This window comes from Rhinolophus sinicus, chromosome 7 (genome assembly GCF_057876585.1).
Source record: "Rhinolophus sinicus isolate RSI-liver-muscle chromosome 7, RSI-T2T, whole genome shotgun sequence".
Classification (NCBI taxonomy): Eukaryota; Metazoa; Chordata; class Mammalia; order Chiroptera; family Rhinolophidae; genus Rhinolophus; species Rhinolophus sinicus.
This window is the reverse complement of record NC_142507.1, coordinates 28,780,160-28,797,852: the sequence shown is the minus strand read 5'-3', so window position 1 is coordinate 28,797,852 and position 17,693 is coordinate 28,780,160. Positions and strand designations below refer to the sequence as shown.

General features: G+C 37.7%; 1 protein-coding gene and 1 pseudogene across 7 annotated transcripts in view; one reads left to right on the top strand and one right to left on the bottom strand.

Moving 5' to 3' along the window:
- Nucleotides 1-17,693, top strand: part of SPIDR (scaffold protein involved in DNA repair) — a 566,075-nt gene that overhangs the window by 413,219 nt on the left and 135,163 nt on the right. The window contains exons 1-2 of one of the 7 annotated variants that reach the window (XM_074319018.2): nt 5,865-6,183; nt 6,507-6,566. The exons of 5 other annotated variants lie outside the window; for them this stretch is intronic. The gene's annotated coding sequence lies outside the window, so the exon portion shown is untranslated. Of the gene's footprint in view, nt 1-5,864; nt 6,184-6,506; nt 6,567-17,693 lie in introns of those variants that run through there. One more of the 7 variants, XM_088799436.1, reaches the window with a different exon arrangement.
- On the bottom strand, nt 3,073-3,541 carry LOC109437512 (small ribosomal subunit protein eS12 pseudogene; annotated as a pseudogene).

Genomic DNA, 17,693 nt, shown 5'->3' with positions numbered 1-17,693 from the left:
TGAATTCAGTAGTGAGCCTCTTCGTCTTGCCTGTCTGCTGTGCAGGGCGTCCTTTGTGGAGTTATAATTTTTCAATTTGTTGTAAATTCCAGGGGAGATTTCCCTAGGATCACCTCACGCCGCCATTTTTGATGCTGTCACCCCGACTTTATTTTTTACAGCAGTTTTAGGTTTACAACAAAATTGAGGAAGGCACAGAGATTTCCCATATACCTTCTTCCTCACACATGCAAGCCTTCCCCATTATCAACATCATTCACCAGAATGGTACATTTTTGCCAAGGATGAACCTGCATTGACACATCATAATCATTCAAGTCGACAGATTACATTAGGTTTCGTTCTTTGCATTGTACATTCTATGATTTTAACAAAAATATTATTACATATATCCATCATTATGATATCATACATATTTTTACTACTTTCAAACTCTGCTAAAAAAAAATGAAAGAAAAAATGCCTATTCATGGCCTCTGCCACACCCTGACAACCACTGAACTCTTTTTTTGTCTCCATAGTTTTGCATTTTCCAGAATGTCTTATAGTTGGAATCAAACAATATGTACCCTTTTCAGAGCTACTTCTTTCACTTAGTCATATGCATTTAAAGTTCCTCTATGTCTGTTCATGGCTTGATTGCTCATTTATTTTTGGTGTTGAGTAACATCCCATTGTCTGCATGTAGCACAGTTCATTTATCTATTCACCTTCTGAGGGCATCTTGGTTATTTCCAAGTTTTGGTAATTATGAATAAAACTGCCATAAACATTCACGTGCAAGTTTTTGCTAATATTTTGTGGATCTTTGCATACATGTTGAAGAGTCAAATTGGTTTGTATTTTTCCTTTCTTGTAATATTTTGTCTGGTTTTGGTATTAGGTTAATACCTCATATAATAAAATAGGAAGTATGCCCTCTGCTTCTATTCTCTGAAAGAGATTGTAGAGAATTGGCATAATTTCTTCCTTAAATGTTTGGTCCAACTTGCCAATGAACCCATCTGAACCTGGTGCCTTCTGTTTTGGAAGATTTTTAATTATTGATTCAATTTCTCTTAATGGAAATAGGCCTATTGAGATCATCCTTTTCTAGTGTGACTTTGGCAGATTCTTTTAAGAAATTGGTCCGTTTTATCTAGGTTATCAAATTGGTGGGAATAGAGTGTTCGTAGTATTCTTTAGTATCCTTCTGATGTCCATGGGATTTGTAGTGGTGCTCTCTCTTCATTTCTGATATTAATAATTTGTGTCCTCTCTCTTTTTTTCTTGGTTAGCCTATCTAGAGGCTTATAGATTTGGTTGATCTTTTCAAAGGAGCAGCTTTTGATTTCATTGATTTTCTCTGTTGATTTCCTATTTTCAATTTAACTGATTTCTCCTCTAACCCTTATTATTTCTTTTCTTCTGCTTACTTTGGATTTAGTTTGTTCTTTTTCTACTCTATTAAGGTGGAAACTTAAATTACTGATTTTAGGTTATTTATTTCTAACATATGTATTCAGTAGTATAAATTTCTCTCTAAGCACTATTGTTGCTACATCCTACGCATAAATTTCTTCTATGATCCATGTATTATTTTGAAGTTTATTCTTTAATCTCCATGTATTGTGGGATTTTCCAGTTGTCTTTCCCAGTTATTAAATTCTAGTTTAATTCCACTGGAAGCAAACACTGTATACGAAGTCTGACAATTAAATTCGAAAATTTGTTGCAACAATGTTGCTAACCTTTTTCTGATATCAGGGGGATTATTCATTATGAATTTGTACCAATTGGACAGTTAACCAAGTTTAGTATTTGCAAGTAAAAAGTTAGACGACCTGAATTTTTCGCCAACAATTCATGGCTCTTGCATCATGACAATGCACCACCTCACAGGGCACTGTCTGTGACGGAGTTTTTAGCCAGTAAACAAGTAACTGTATTGGAACACCCTCCCTACTCACCTGATCTGGAGCCCAATGACTTTCTTCCTCATGTGAAGATAAAGGATATATTGAAAGGAAGACATTTGGATGACATTCATTACATCAAACGTAATAAGACAACAGCTCTGATAGCCATTCCAGAAAAAGAGTTCCAAAATTGCTTTGAAGGGTGGACTAGGCGCTAGTGTCAGAGCATAGCTTCCCAAGGGGAGTACTTTGAAAGTGACTGTAGTGATATTCAACGATGAGGTATGTAGCATTTTTTGTAGGATGAGTTCATGGACTTAATTGTCCGACCTCGTAGTTTTTATTCTTTTAAATTTGTTAAGATGTGTATTATGGCCCAGACTGTGGTCTGTCTTGGTGAATGTTCCATGTAAGCTTGAGAATGTGTAGTCAGCCATTGTTGGATGAAGTAGTCTATAGATATCAGTTACATTCAGTTGATTGATAGTGTAGTTGTGTTCAACTATGTCCCTGCTGATTTTCTGCCAGCTGGATATATTCATTTCTGAGAAAAGGGGTGTTGAAGTCTCCGACTATGATAGTAGATTTACAGTTCTGTTTTTGTCGCATGTAGTTTGATGCTTTGTTGTTAGATACATACACATTAAGAATCGTTATGTCTTCTTGGAGAATTGACCCTTTACCAGTATATAATGTTCTTCTTTATTCCTGATAACTTCCCTTACTTTGAAGTTTGCTCTGTCTAGAATTAAAATAACTTCTCCTGCTTTCTTTTGATTCGTGTTAGCAAGGTATTTTACAGTATCATGTTACCATAATACCATAATGATGTTGTTAGTTTAGCATGATACAGTAGCCTCCCCCCCTCATCTACAGAGGATACATCCCAAGACCTTCAGTGGATCCCTGAAGCTACAGCCACAGACAGTACCGAACCATATGTGTGTGTGTGTGTGTGTGTGTATAAATATATATGTATGTATGTGTATATATATATATATATATATATATATATATATATATGTTTTCTGTTCATATCTTCCACTCACAATTTTAATGCCTTTCTGCCTTTTCCATCTTACCTAATCATGCACTGTGGCTGTAACTTCTGCAGTTTGAGGTGTAGCAGCAAAACTAATACAGATTTCTTTTTTCTTCACAGCTAGCAGATTCATTCTTTTTTTTTTAATTTTTTGAAAAACAAAAGCCAAGTTTATTTGTTCATTTCTTGCATTTGAAGTACTCCTCAATGACATCCTTGGCCTGAGACTCTTTGCCATAATCCTTAACCACCACACAACTGCAAGCAACCACTTTACGGGGCTTTCCCTCTCTGTCGATTTTACAGAGGCCTCCCCATTCCCCTAGTTTCTTGTTGTCATCAACCTTAATTAGATTGATTTGGTGTTCAGCACAGAGGTCCTCCACCAACTTGCCGTACATAGGTTCATCGCAGTTGGATGCAAGTACACAAAGATGGGCTTGGCGCTTGTCTAAGGCTTTGGCAGCTTCGCGTATTCCACGTGCTAGGCCATCGTGGATGAGGGCGGTCTTCAGCACCTCTGGTAAAGCAGTATTGAAGTCCATTACACCTCCAGCAGCAATGCCTTCCTCAGCCATGGAGGTGGATTATGGCGGATAGAGCCGAATCTTGAATGCACCCAAGCCTCTGCCTCCACGCTACTCAGTGGCGGCAGGGAAAGAGCAAATTCATTCTTACTGTGGATCTTAGCAATCTCACCATATGATTTTTTTTTTTTTTTTCTTATTTAGTTGAGAACTCTCACCTTTTCACCTAAATGAAGTACTTTTCTTTGGCATCAAATTGTCAGCATCACTATTCTTGTGCTTTGGAGCTATTACTGAGTAAAATAAGGGTTACTTGAACACAAGCATGGTGATACTGTGACAGTCAATCTGATAGCCAAGATGGCTACTAAGTGATTAATGGGTATGTAGCGTATACTCGCAGGGTGGATGTGCTGGACAAAGGGATGATTCATGTCCTAGGCAGGAATGGAGCAAGGTAGCACAAGATTATCAGTCTGCTCAGAATGATGCACAATTTGATACTTATGCATTATTTATTTCTGGAATTATCCATTTAATATTTTTGGACCAAGTTGACCATAGGTAACTGAAACCATGGAAAGTGAAATTGTGGTTAAGGGGAGACTATTGTATGTTTTTCTCTATGCTTTTACTTTTAATCTATATGTGTCTTTATATTTAAAGTAGACAACATATAGTTGGGTCATCTTTTTTGATCCACTCAAACAATCTGTCTTTTAAATGGTGCATTTAGACCATTGGCATTCAAAGTGATTAGCAATAGTTAGATTAATATTGACCACATTCATTACTGTTTTCTGTTGTTGCCTTTGTTTTTTGTTTCTTTGTTGTCCTCCACTCCTTTTCTGCCTTCTGTGGTTTTAATTGAGCATTTTGTATAATTCAATTTTCTCTCTTAACATATCAGTTGTACTTTTTAATCTTTTTCTAGTGAGAGTTTGCAATATAGAGTTATAACTAATCCAAGTCCACTTTCAGTTAACACTGATTTCACAGGTAGTGTGAGTACCTTATAATAATTCTAATTCTTTTTCCATCCCTTGTATCACTACGGTCATTCACTTCACTTATATCTAAGTATATGTATATGTTTATATATATATATATATATATATATATATATATATATATATGTTTATATATATATATATGTGTGTGTATGTATGTATATATATATGTATATGTGTATATATATATATCATACACATACACCAGGGGTGCCAAAAAATGTTTACACATGACTTGTATTCATCTTTTGTTATTGGTATATATTGAGTATTACAATTTTAATACAGTTTCTTCCTTTCTTAAAATGTGTATACATTTTTTTGGCGCCCTCTGTATATACCGTGTTTCCCCGATAATACGACCTAGCTGGACAATCAGCTCTAATCTGTCTTTTGGAACAAATATTAATATAAGACCTGGTTTTATATTATATTCCATTCCATACCATACCATACCGTGGTACCTTGGTTTTCTAACGTAATCCGTTCCAGAAGACCACTCGAGTTCTGAAATGTTTGAAAACAGCCGACAGCTAGGCCTCAGGATCTTGCACTCAGCGAAAGCCATGTGACATGTTCAACTTCCGAGGCGTGTTCGAAAACAAAAGCATTTACTTCTGGGTTTACGGCATTCGTAAACCGAAATGTTCGTCAATGGAGACGTTCTAAAACCGAGGTACTACTTTATTATATTATATTGTATTGTATTATATTATATTATTATATTGTAATATATTATATTATACCCAGTCTTATAGTAAAATAAAACCCAGTCTTATATTAATTTTTGCTCCAAAAATTGACTTATTTTCGGGGAAACACGGTATATAAACACATATACACATATGTAAGATATATACATAAGCATACATAATCTAATGCATTGTTGCTATTATTATTTTGAACAAATTGTTATGTTAGATCAATTAAGAATTAAAATAAAAGTTTTCATTTTACCTTTACTTATTCTTTCTTTAGTCTCCCTTTCTTTACATTGATCTGAGTTTCTGACCCATATTATTTTACTTCTCTCTAAAGAACTTCTTTTACCATTTCTTGCAACGCAGTTCTACTGGCAGCACATTCCCCTAATGTTTGTTTGTTTGTTTGTTTGAGAAAGTCTTATTTCTCCTTCACTTTTAAAGGATAATTTCACTGAGTACAGTATAGTAGGTTGGTGGGTTTTTTCTCTCAACACTTTAAACATTTCACTCCATTCTCTTCTTGTTTACATGGTTTCTGAGGAGAAGTCAGATGTAATTCATAGCTGTGTTCCTTTACAGGTAAGGTGTTTATTTTCCTCTGGCTTCTTTCAGTATTTTTTCTTTATCTTTCATTTTTTGTAATTTGAAAATGTTTGGCTAATTGTAGTTCTTTTGGCATCTATCCTGCTTAGTGTTCTCTGAACTTCCTGGATCTGTGGTTTGGTGTTTGACATTAATTTGAATGTTGAGTGCCTCGGCTGAATGTGGAGATGGAGGTGATTACAGGAGACCCTGGTGGATTGTTGCACAGGCAGATCGAAGTACAAGACTAGAGTCCGGGGAAGGGTGGTAATGACGTACTAATAAGTATCTGCACTGCAAATCAAATGCTGCAGGCACTGAGTGCTAGCCCTGCATGTCCAAAGCAAAAAACTTGCATCTAGCAGAATAGCTTGTGGAATAACACTTTCAATCTATGCAAGAACATGAAAAAATACCAGGGTAAGTCCCTAAATTTTTGGTTGTTGTTGCAAGTAACCTCATACATTGAGTTAGGTCAAAACCCATGATATTATGAAATAATCCAGGCAGACTGTTCATTTTATTCTTGGCCATGTTTATTTAGCCATGTCTAGCACAAGATGGAGTACAGAGTTGTGAGCACCAGGAAACACAGGTTCTTGATGCCACCAAAAAGTGTGGTCTGAGGCAGGCTAAGAATCCTCTGAGCTTCAAACGATTCATCTGTGAGATGAAAACCTAGGGGAAAATCACCACAGTTCCTTCTAGCACTAACTAAAAGTCTGGATTTTTTTTTTTTTTAGCTATGTAAAGAATTGAAGTAGTGATCATTTCTTTATCAGAAGATTGCTTCCTCTTGAAAAGTAAGTCACTTAATAAAAAATTATTTACATTTACTTAAGAATTTAGAACATCTGATAAGGCATTAATTTATTTTAGATTTAATGATCCATTTTCATAATAAAAATCTAAGTACTCAAAGTGTGTATTTGCTTAAGAAATTGCTGAAAGTACTCTAGCTCTGCTTTTGAAATTTTTCTCCGCCCCCTATTTGTTAGAGAACTAAATCCAAGATCATCTGGAAAATTGGCTTTGTGCACTAATAGGTCATGTGATTCCTGCCCTTCCTCCACCTCAGTGCTCAGGGAGTCCCTGCACACACTGTTCAGTAAACAACTTCAGAGAACCAGGCCTGCTGTTTCATTCACAGAGTATTTGGAAAGGGCTGTTTTTGTGTAGCTTTGACTTACTGGCTGAAGTAGAATGGAGAATTAGTGTTTGTGTTTTCCTTAGTTCTTTTTATAGCATTGAACCAGCTGTAGCTGGTTAACATTAGCCTGGGCCGCCTATTAGTGTACAGGTCACTTATGCAGGATAAAGGGCTTCTGATGGAAACAGATTTTGTTACTCATGATACCACTATGTTTACATGAACTCAGTCTGTCATGGGATGTGATTTAGAATGGTTCTGTTAAAACAGAGGAAGTCCCTGGGTGCTATTCAGATCAGTCCTTGAAAATAAACAAGGGACTCAAAAATACAGATAGCTTTCCCTAGCCATCCTTAAACTAGCCATCTTTCACAGATCGTGCTTCCTTGGATGACTTCTTTAAAGAGAGCTATGATATTTTCCCATCTGTGTTTTAAAAATTGGGTGGAGAAAGATTTTTTTCTTATAGTCACAGCAAGGAATCATCTTATAGGGCATAGAAAATAATTCACCCAACCATTTCTGAATAAGTTAAACAGAACTATTCATATTGCTGTAGTATTTTATGGGTTTGAACTCTGACTAAATGCAAAATTTAACTTTTTTAGAATCATTAATAGCTAGATAGAAGTGAATGTATATATTAGAGAAATGAAAGTAAGAAGTGAAAAACACTTTGAGTGGAGAATGTTGATTGGATTCTGGTGTGGCTTGTTTGGAGCTTAAGGAATAAGCCAATTTATCTAGTATTCTGAAGTAACCAAGAATCTGTAGGGTTTAGCTATTTCATGGATTAGTCTTATCAGAAATTAGAGAATGTATCCTTTTAAACTTAATTTATTTTCAATAAGCCTTTAAAACATGCTAAATGATCAAGTCATGAAAATACAAGGGCTAAGCTTCTTCCTTTAACAGCTACCTCTTAGATTATCCCAGCCTTGGTAAGTCCCTTGAGGAAAAATTGTCCTTGATTCTTACTGACATTTTCTTTTTCCCCAGAATAAGATGTGATAATATTAGAGATTTAGTAATTACATGTATTAGGATGGCAATAGGGCCTCAACTGTCATCCATCTCACAGGATTGTTTGGGGAATTAAGTAAGGTAACAAAGATGAGATTCTTGGCACACAGTATGTCTTAATTTTTTTTTTTCATTTTTATAGACCAGGAGTAGGCAAACACGGTATTTTAGACTTAATAGGCCATACCACAATTTCTGTCACAGTTATTCAACTCAGCTATTGTAATATGAAAGTAGCCATAGACAATAGCACATAAATATTCGTAGATGAGTGTGGCTCTGTTCCAATAAAACTTTGTTTACAAAGGCAGGTAGCAGGCAAAATTTGGCACAAGGGCCAGTTTGCCAACCTAGGATCTATACAAATAGGTAAGTTACTTTATGTCTTTTATTTCCTTTGAACGATAGAAGAGAATTTCAACTACTGTTTGCTACAGTTCCAACTTCCCGTATTGCACATCAAAATAACACTGAAGGTATATCTTACACATTTTTAAACTATATGCAGAAAAGAATGTGTAAAATTATAGAGCTTAATGTTTAATATTTTAATTTTCAGATAAAAGAGCTTCTGTCACGTGGTAAAGTGATGTGACATTTAGAAGTATTGGGATATCTCTACATACTTTGTCTCTCAAATACATTGAATTACAAAATGATACAGGTAGCATAACAAATTTATGAACCAAAGTAAGGTTCAAATGAAAACTTTTATGCTAGGATTTATGGTTCACAAGTGAGACAATGAACACTGGGGAAAATAGAAAGCACATGATGAAAACATATAAATAGCATAAAAATATGGATGAAAGCAATGTTTATTGTAAATTCTGAGAAAAGCATTAGAAGGGTATGGGAAATAATCAAGAGTTTGTAATTAAAGTCTCTAAATTCTAGTGCCAGCCTGGTACTCCACATAGTCTTAAGACCTTGGGCAACTTAATTAACTGCTCTGAGCTTTAGTTTCCTCAGTATATGTAGAGAGAATAATATACTCTGCACATTGTTTTATACTGTTAAAGAGACGTGTAAAATGCTTTGAGAGTTTTAGGTTGCTATGAAATACTATTATTGATTGTACATATGACAGACATATTTACATTGATCCAAGGGCAATTTGGAGTTCCCTGCCTTCTGATGAGCTGACCTTTTCTAAGACAGTAGAACTTAAGAGGACGTGAAGCTTCTCTTAGTTACCTACACATTCATCTTGGCTTACATATTCAGCCTTTAGAGGTGCATATAGGCTAAATATTTTAGAAAAGAAATTACTAACTACTTATTCAGCAAATGTCACGTAATCTGTAACTCCCTCTACTTTGGGTGAACTCCTGTGTGGCTGATCGGACATGACTGGTCCTTATTCACATGATATGTAGATCAAATCCTTTTTTTTTTTTTAAAGATTTTATTGGGGAAGGGGAACAGGACTTTATTGGGGAACAGTGTGCACTTTCAGGACTTTTCTCCAAGTCAAGTTGTTGTCCTTTCAATCTTAGTTGTGGAGGGTGCCATTAAGCTTCAAGTTGTTGTTCTTTCAGTCTTAGTTGTGGAGGGCGCAGCTCAGCTCCAGGTCCAGTTGCCGTTGCTAGTTGCAGTGGGCACAGCCCACCATCCCTTGCGGGAGTCAAACCGACAACCTTGTGGTTGAGAGAACACACTCCAACCAACTGAGCGATCCGGGAGCTCAGCGGCAGCTCAGCTCAAGGTGCCGTGTTCAATCTTAGTTGCAGGGGGCAGAGCCCATCATCCCTTGTGGGACTCGAGGAATTGAACTGGCAACCTTGTGGTTGAGAGCCCACTGGCCCATGTGGGAATCGAACCGGCAGCCTTCGGAGTTAGGAGCACGGAGCTCTAACCACCTGAGCCACCAGGCCGGCCCTCAAATCCATTTTTTATGCTCAAAAAATGTAAAAAAGCTACAACCACTGAAAGCAAGTCACAGTGCCAGTCATACTGAATCAGAGGCTTTCTTAAAGGGAGACATACAGACTGTTAGAGCAAGGATGTAATCAATTCCCGGGCAATCTAATGCAAGGGGACAGTAGAGAAGGAATGAGGGACTCAATAGGAAGGGAGAGAACAGTAAAGAGAGCAAGGCGCACCCCAAGGAGGAAGCCCAAATTTCCAATAACTCACAAACTGCTGAAGGTCATGTAGGCACTGGATGGTAGAGAGGGAATGTGAGCCCTATTCTTCCAAGTCTCTGCCCTTCTCTGGGGCAGCCCTCTTACTCTGGCTGGATCAGGGCTCCCTGGATCTAGTCCTTGAATGTCCTAAAGCCTTATAACAATGGCTTAAGGCTTTGAACTTAGTTATAACAATGTATTTTAAGAAAAATCTGTATTAGGGTCAATTTACAAACAGTTCTTGAAAATAAAAATTTAAGCTTTTGTTTACCATCACATGGGTCTTACTTCCTGGTGTATTAATTAATGAATTTTATGTATTACATACATAAAATACATTAATTATGTAATACAATAATTAATGTATTAATTAATTTTAAAAACCACACAGAAATTACTGCATATTTTTAAACCAAAAATAAAAGTACTGGATTCATGAATCATCACAATAACTATATCAAGACAAATGGTGAAAGAGCAAATTTTTATCTCAAAACAGATTTAGAATTTATTTTTTCAGAACATATTAAAAAAAGGAGTAAAGAGTTGATAAAGAATCCTTATTTGACTTTTCAGAGTTCATAGTTCGCCAAATATTCAGAGAATCAACATACAGTTTTCATTTATAATTGTAGTTTATGTTCTGGAAGGCCAGCGAAATACACCTCCTCAAATTTACACCATGACAAACCAAGTCTCTCTAATTACAGAGTCCAAAATTCAACCATTACCTCAGGATGATCTGAAAAAATTGAAGGGCCAGCTGTTTTGTTGTTTTAGATTAGTTAAGTGATGATAACCACGAGCATTTACAATATTATTTTTAAATTGGCCCTGTGAGGTTTTAAGACACAGAACTGAATGTACTGCCAGATATTTTTGCAGGAGTCACAGATGTAAAAGAGAATTCTGCACACACATCTCCTCCACAACACCCAAATGGAACATATTTTGAGTTAAACCCTTTGGAATGGACTATTTTTTTAAAATAACAGGGGGGTGGGAAACTTTTTTTGCGACTTTTTTCATTACATACCATAAAAATCTTTACATTTTAATTCAGTTGTGACATGTCCTGTACTATGATTGACTCTACTGATAGTGAAATACCAAGTTGAACAACCAACCATCCCATCTTTTTCAAACAAACAGCCAAGTTTTGCTTACTCTGAAATTTGAGAGTTAACAGATGGTACCCACACATGGGCTAGGCTTGGCAAAACTCAAAATACAAGCAACATTGCTCAACATTGCACTCTTTCACTGTTTGTGCTCACAGCCCAGCTTGTGCATGAAATAATGTAGCTATTTAAGTGACAGCCTGATCCGTTAATATTTTTAGTATAATTTTAAATGATAAAAGCAATATAGTGACATCTATAGAAAGTTTCAAAATTTGCACAAGTAGAAAAAATATTCTAATTACACTCCATGTATAATCACTTTATATATTATCTTCCAGTCTTTTTTATAATCATTCTTTAAAGTTGAAATCACAAAACATTTTGTTCTTAGAAATGTCAGCAAACTATAATACTCTTTACTCCCTCTGTGCAACGTTTCAATTTGACTGTGTGCTCTGTGGAAGAAGGGACCTTGGTTGGGAACCTACGATATGCCAAGTGCTTGTGTTTTTGTTTGTTCATTGGTTTTTTTGAGGAATTAATGAATTAAAGTACATAAAGTATCCATGTAGTACCTGCTGGTGGCACGCTGCAGAGTATTAACAGAAATGGCCAGCACCTCTAAATGGTGGTGTGAGTTTTCCCATTGCTCAGAACAGTCTGCTGCTGAAAGGGCAGGAGGCTAAAGACTCATCTCAGGCTGAGCTAGAACTCAAAACCAGTTTTGTCTGACTCTGAACATTTAAAGCCAACAAGGGCACAAGGCATTGCTTTTATAAATGTAGCAGCCAAGTTATTTCACATTCTATAGCTTATTCTATGACCATTCTTACGCCCTATGTGGGGCGGCGGATCCATGAAATTACAACTGCCCTGGCCGCCCTAGGGGATGGTGAAAGCTGGAGGCGAAGGAAGTTAAGACAGGAGGTCCAAACAGTTGAGACCTGGAAGCCCAAATCAAAAGTAAAGGGACGAGGTCGCGGGCCTCAGAGAGTAACAAGCACACAGATGTGGCGTGATCTCGTGGCAGCAGGGGTCGATCGGGGAAAAATAGACCAACAACCCAATGCACTCCTGTTTGAAACTTTGGAAACAGTTGCGTCCGGAACAGCAATTCCGAAGAAGCCTATAGGAGAAGTCTGGGAAAGTGCAATCCGTGTCCCTCCAGAACTTCATGCAGCTGCTTGAGGCCGACTCCTTTCAGCTTGATCAGGGGTGGTGGCTGAGTGGCCACCGCAGGTGACTGTGGTATACGGAGGTCCCGATACCGGGATGATTTTGCGAGGAACCTATGTGCTTTCACTATGGCCTGTTATGGGGTCCCCTGTTCTGTTACATGTTGAAACTATGCAAGGGACCCCAAGCACTGCCATAAAGGTCTGGTACCACAAACCGGGAAAGGTGCCAGTGGCAACAGCCCTCCGTTCCCAGGACAAAAAGCTAGCATGTATCCTCCCAGATGGAAGGGATTTGCCATTGTTGGTTCCTAAAACTACTGTTTCTTTCTGTCCGTAGGTGCCTGTAGGCTAATATGGCACAGGGACCCTCGCAGAAGCTGCTTGTCTCGTAGATTATGAGGCGAGACCCTGGAGGGGTGGAGTATGGGGACAGAGTCCCAGAGAGAAGTTTGCAGGTTCTCAGCCTTGCGTGGGGGAGGTGCTGGCTCAGGTGGTGAATGACCGTGGAGGACTGTGATTGGTTGGCCATCAGCTGTAACCATTAGCCAATTGGCTACTGATGTAACTGCGGGGCTGCGTTGATTGGTTGGTTGGTTGGTTGGCAGGCAGAGAAATGAATGGCAGACTGTGGATCGTGTGGCTACTACTGCATGTGTCTCACTCAGCCACCAGAGAGAATATAGTGGTATGACTCCCCTATCTATGGCCCTGTGGGTGTTCCTTTTTGGCCTAGCCATATCCTGCGTTCTTATGTGGGGCCCAGATAAGAACGCAGGCCTCTCCGCACGACATAGTATTATAACAATGGTTATTCCCATTCACTCTAATGGAAACCTACACTGGTATATATAGTAGAAAAGATACAAGCATTATTTTCATTTGAAGTATGAGCAATTATTGTCAGTTTCACCTATAAGGAACCCAGCTATGGAAACAGGTGTCTATAATCAGGTGTTTGGAAAGTTAACATTAATAACATATTACTTCTTGCTGTCTGAAACATATTTTTAACCTAAAAGTCATCTATCCAATAATGAAAAAATTGCTTAGATTCTTTGATGAAGAGAATAAACATTACTGAGCATTTCAGTGTCACCTCTTGCTTTTCCTGGCAGTATGGGTAGCCATGAAAGGATTACAATGTTTTGTTTTGTTCTATTTTGTTTTTTAATGAAAGGGATAATAACACAACCAACAGGGCCATGTAAATGAGAAGAATGTTTTTATCTGTGCTACACCTCCATGCCATACTACCTGATGTGTATAAGATGATGTAGAAAGAATTTTCTGTTCCTTTTTAAGACTAGACATAAAGATAATTTTTGAAAAATAGGTATAAACATGTAGACAAGTAGATCTCAAACATGAAGGAAGGAAAGTAAAAATGAGAGGGACAAAAGATCTCATATAGTCAGACATCACTGTGTGGAACTATTATTCATATATTTTAATAGTTAGGTGTTGCCACTTACTTCAAACCCAGAACAGAGAAAGTGTAGTCCTTGGATTGCGTCCATGAGTGTCCATTTCTACCTCAGACATGTGAACACACCACCTTGACCTTCCTCAGCAGTGAGTGAAAGCAGTTCACATAGTGCTAAGGAGGGATGACTGGGAAGGTCCCATCTCTGTCCTTTGTGAACAAGCGTCTTTTGGTTCTAAGTCTCCATTAGTGTTATAGATGTTTATACTTACTTTATTACCAAATCAAATTGTGATCAAAAGGTGCTAATTAGACAGATGCTCACTTTGAATCTCACTATTTCTTGTGCCTTGTTAGTAGGTATATTTATGGTGGAAATAGAAGTAATTTTAATTACTGTCCAGCACAGAAGCCCACAGGCATATTTGGTAGTGAATGCTATAATTGTATTTAGTAAAGTTTTAGATGATGTATTATTTTTGGTGGTGCTTTTTTTTTTTGTCTTTTGTTAATTAAAAATTGTATTGATACCATTGTAGAGTCACATGTAATTGTAAGAAATAACACAGACAGACCCCCATGTATCTTTCACCTAGTTTTCCCCAGTGGTAACATTTTGTAAAACTATAGTACAATATTACAATCACTATATTACACCAATATAATTGATCTGTCTTGTTCAGATCTCCACAGTTTTACTTGTGTGTGTGTATCTTTAGTTTTATACAGTTTTATTACATGTATAGGTATATGTGCGGACCACCGCAGGCAAAATACTGAACAGTTGCAACACCACAATGATCTGTCCTGTTTCCCTTTTATAACCACACCCGCTTCCTCCCTCCTCACCTCCTTTCCAAAGTATTTACCCCTGCCCACTTTCTGTCCTAGCCCTAGCAACCATTAGTCTGTTTTCCATTTTTCTAATTTTCTCCTTTTCAAGAATATTATGTGAAATGTATAAATATATAATACATAATCTGTTCCTTTTTACTGCCGAGTCAGTAAATACCATATTCCATGGTACAGGTATACCACAGTTTCACTTAACATTTCACTATTGGGAAATATCTGTGCTGACTCCAGTTTTTTGCTATTATGAGTAAAGCTATTAACATTTGTGTACAGATTTTTGCGTGAACACGTTTTCATGTCTCTAGGAAAAATGTTCAGTTAAATAAGAAAGTGCCTGTTTCCACAGTAGCTATACCATTTTACACTCCCACTACCAATGTATGAGTGACCCAGTTTCTCTACTTCCTCAACAGTATTTGGTGTCTTCAGTATTTTTTATTTAGCCATTGTTTGGTGTCTAAATGTTGAGTTTTAAACTAACAGTTTTGGATTCTTAATATTTTTTACTTTTTCCCACTTTGGAACATATCTTATGAGCTTGTCAATGTAAGAAATGTCCAAACTTAGAAGGTTATTTGAGCCAACTGACGACAGTTGCTGGGGAGCAAGATCTAAAATGCTCCAGAAAATATCACTTTGCAGCCTCTTTTGTGATTTGTAATTAAAGATGGAATGTAAGGAAGGTTACAGGAGGGTGGGAGTAAGCAAGGTGGGTACTGGATGACAAGATTATGTGCTTTCTTGAGGGTGGTTACACCTTCAAGGGGTATTACTCCTGGTATTTCAAAGGTGTGTTAACCTACGAGATGTGATCAAACATTACAGTGAATCTTCAAATAAAAAAAAATTATTACAGTAAAAGACACATTGCCATTAATCCCCCTCAAAATACTCCCCCTTGCTTCAAACACACTTTTCCCATCACTCTTGCCACTTTCTGAAGCAGTTCTGAAAGTCTTCTTTCATGAGTGTCTTTAGTTGCACTGTCGTGGCTGCCTCCATGTCCTGAATCATTTTGACTTTGGGGAAGAGCCAGAAGTCACACTGTGCCAAATCCAGTGAATAAGTTGGATGAGGACACACTGTAATGTTTTGATCTGACCGAAATGGCCATATACCAGAAGCGATGTTTGACACGGAGTGTTGTCATTATGGATGATGATTTGCAGCACACTTTAAAACACACCATCTCTCAACCGTAGCTCACACCCAACTGACTGCACCAAACAAGTTGAAACTTGTCACACACTGTTACTAAGGTTCGCAGTGCCACTTCCCATTTTGAAGATCCCTGCATTTCGTTGGATTGCACTTACCAACAGCATTCATCATATTTCTTGATCACAATCCCCAATCCCTTCCCCGTTAGCAACAACCTCTTTGTTCTCTGTATTTATGACTTTGTTTCTTGTCACGTCCCACGTGACGAGAGTTGTGGGGAGCGAGGAGGGTGGCGCAGGGTTAAGAAAAGACAGTAGTCAATAATAGATTATAAACAGGGCCAAGGGACCCCCAGTCTCAAGGACTAGATGCCCTGAATCAGGCCTATGCATTAGCTTTTATAGTTAGGTAGGGAAGTAAAGGAGATAAAGCTTGTCAATCTCAAGATCTGTGAATTCCATACACTATAATAGGAAACTGATTCAAGCCAATCACCTTTGCCTGCAGGCAGCAGAACCGTAAATCTCAGGATGTTTGTACTTCCCCAAGGGACAAAACCTACATGCATATGAATAGATGGAGAGCACATCATTGACTCTCTTCCCTTGCAGGTTTTGGGAAGGAATACAGGCACAGAGGCAGACACTTTCCTTAGCCTGGGGAAGGTGGGGGGCTGTGCTCACCTATACAAACCCCATGGGTTCTCCTGTTGGTCCCCACTCGACTGTGCCTGGCTTGAGTTGTCCCCCCGCCCCCGTGGGAAATCTTACTCGTTGTTGGCTGACCAGCCATCTGGAACCAAACAGGGAGACATAAGGTGCAAACACAAAAGTGAAGCAAAGTCCCTGAAAGGATCTGTCTCACAGACTCTCCTTTCTTTGGGGGCAGGTACAAGGAGACAGACAGGTAGGCTGCTGCATGGCCACAGTTTCTGTTTTATTTGTTGATTTATTTTGTTCTTTAGATTCCACATTTAAGTGAAATTATATAGCATTTGACTTTCTATGTCTGACATTTTATTTAGCATAATACCCTCTAGGTCCATCCATGTTGTCGCAAACAACAAAATTTTATTTTTATGGCTGAGTAATATTCTATTGTATATACTGGGGATTCCAAAAATAATGTATACAAGTGGATACTTTGGTCAACGTTGCTCAAGCAGTAGTTTGCCATAATAAGAAGAGTCTGGAGACTGATGGTAACCCCTTTGAGCACCTCTTCTAATTGCAGAAGTCAAACATGACTTGTATTCATCTTTTGTTATTGGCATATATTATTACAATTTTAATAGTTTTTTTCTTTCTTAAAATGTGTGTGCTTTTTTTGGCATCCTCTGTATGTACCACTTATTCTTTATCCATTCATCTGTAAATGGATACCTAGGTTGCATATCTTTGCTATTGTAAACAATTCTGCAATGAATATAGGGGTGCATATATCTCTGAGTTAGTGTTTTTATTTTCTTGGGACAAATACCCAGATGTGGAATTTCTAGGTCATTCAGTATGAGAAATCTTCATACTGTTTTCCATACTGCCTGCACTAAACAGTGCACAAAGGTTCCCTTTTCTCCACATCCTTGCCAACACTTGGTATTCGTTGTCATTTTAATAATAGCCATTCTGACAAATGTGAAGTGACATCTCATTGTGGTTTTGATTTGCATTTGTCTGATGATTAGTGATGTTAGGGTCCTTTTTGTGTACATGTTGACCATCTCTATGGCTTCCTTGGAGAAGTATCTATTTATGTCCTCTGCTCATTTTTTAATTGGATGTTTGGCGCGGGAGTGGGTTAATGTTGAGTTGTATGAGTTTAAAAATATTTTGGATATTAACCCCAAATCATGTATATCACTCACAAATATCTTTTCCCATTCAGTAG